Below are 2,386 nucleotides of genomic sequence, written 5' to 3'. Positions count from 1 at the left end.
TTGGCTCTAGTGTCAGTGACTCTGCAGGCATTAAAGCCCACAACTTTTGCCTTTCTCAATCCCTAACTCAAATAGTCAACTTTCCAACTCGCTTTCCTGACAACCCGAATCATTTACCTTCTCTACTCGACTTATGTCTTGTTTCTGATCCTAGTCAGTGCTCAGTTTCTCCGCATTCACCCTTAGGTTCTTCTGATCACAGTTTGATCTCTCTAAAACTAATATCTCATTCTTCTTCATCACCTGAATCCCCCTATTACCGAACCTCTTTCAACTACAGTAAAGCTGACTGGGATTCTTTCCGTGACTTTCTTCGTGATGGCCCTTGGGTAGAAATCTTTCAACTTCCTGTCGACAAATGTGCTTCTTACATAACTTTGTGGATTCAGGCTGGCATGGAATCTTTTATTCCCTCTCGACGATTCCAGGTCAAGCCTCACTCTCCTCCATGGTTTTCCTCACACTGTGCTGCTGCGATTGCCAATCGAAACCATTACTTCCATATCTATCAGCAAAACAATTCTCCAGAAAACAGACGTCTGTTTATTACTGCTAGAAACAACTGTAAAAAGGTTTTGTCTAACGCCAAAACCCGCTATTCTCAGGTCATGAAATCTTGTATCTCATCTCAAAAATTAGGCTCTCGTGACTTCTGGAGAATCTTTAATAATATCAATAATAAGGGCAAATCTATAATTCCACCTCTCTTGTATGGTTCAGACTTTGTCACCTCACCTAAAGACAAAGCCGAACTGTTTGCTAAAAACTTTTCATCAATATCATCTCTTGATTCCACTAATTGCGTTCTACCTGATATTGCCAACAAACAGGTTGATCCATTGCTTGACATTCATATCACTCCAGCATCTGTATCTAAAGTGATTTCCTACTTAGACTCTTCTACAGCTTGTGGCCCAGACAACATACCTGTTATTGTCTTGCAGAAGTGTTCTCCGGAGCTGTCGTCTATACTCTCAAAACTATTCAACAAGTGCTTATCAGAGTCTTGTTTTCCAGCCTGCTGGAAAGCCGCATCTGTTATCCCTATCTTCAAAAATTCTGGAGAGCGATCCGATTCATCTAACTACCGTCCCATAAGTCTTCTTCCTATCATAAGCAAGGTTTTTGAATCTTTAATTAACAAACACTTAATTTCTCATCTTGAATCTAATAACTTACTTTCTGACCATCAATATGGATTTCGATCTTCTCGTTCTACAGCTGATTTGCTAACAGTAATAACTGACAGGTTTTATCGTGCATTAGATGAAGGTGGAGAGGTTAAGGCCATCGCTCTTGACATTTCAAAAGCGTTTGATAAAGTTTGGCATGCTGGTCTTCTCCATAAGCTTTCTTCTTATGGTGTATCCGGCAACATCTTCAAGATCATTGAATCCTTCCTTTTCAATCGTAGCATAAAAGTTGTCCTCGATGGACAACACTCTTCTTCTTATTCTGTAACTTCAGGGGTTCCTCAAGGTTCTATCCTTGGCCCTATACTCTTTTTAATTTACATTAACGATCTTCCAGATATTCTCACATCTAAGGTGGCATTGTTTGCTGATGATACTACCATTTATTCTTGTCGTGATAAGAAACCAACACCCTCTGATTGCTTGGAGGGGGCATTTGAGCTTGAAAAGGATCTCACTTCCGCTACAGCATGGGGCTCACAGTGGCTGGTGAACTTTAATTCAGATAAAACTCAATTTTTTTCAGCCAATCGTTATCGCAATAATTTAGATCTTCCTATATTTATGAACGGTGATGTACTCGATGAGTCACCTACTCTTCATCTTCTAGGATTAACTCTTACTTCCAATCTTTCTTGGAAACCATATATCAAATCGGTTGCAAAATTAGCATCTGCTAAGGTTGCATCTCTTTATCGAGCTCGCCACTTTCTTACTCTGGATTCTATTCTCTATCTCTATAAATCTCAAATCCGGCCTTGTATGGAATACTGTTGCCATATCTGGGGCGGATCTTCTAATGATGCCCTTTCTCTTTTAGACAAGGTGCAAAAACGCATTGTAAACATAGTTGGACCTGCTCTTGCAGCCAACCTTCAACCGTTATCACATCGTCGTAATGTTGCTTCTCTTTCTCTTTTCTACAAATACTATAATGGACACTGCTCTAAAGAGCTAGCGTCTCTTGTGCCATCTACTAAAATTCATTCTCGTGTTACTCGTCATTCAATTAAGTGTCATCCTTTTTCTGTGACTGTTCCTAAGTGCTCCAAAAACGCTTATTCGTCTAATTTTTTTCCTCGAACATCAGCTCTTTGGAATTCGCTTCCTTCATCTTGCTTTCCTGATTCATATAATTTGCAATCTTTTAAGTCGTCCGTCAATCGTTATCTTGCTCTACAATCTTCATCTTT

The sequence above is a fragment of the Hydra vulgaris genome, chromosome 04 (genome assembly GCF_038396675.1).
Source record: "Hydra vulgaris chromosome 04, alternate assembly HydraT2T_AEP".
NCBI lineage: Eukaryota > Metazoa > Cnidaria > Hydrozoa > Anthoathecata > Hydridae > Hydra > Hydra vulgaris.
This window is presented reverse-complemented; position numbering follows the sequence as displayed.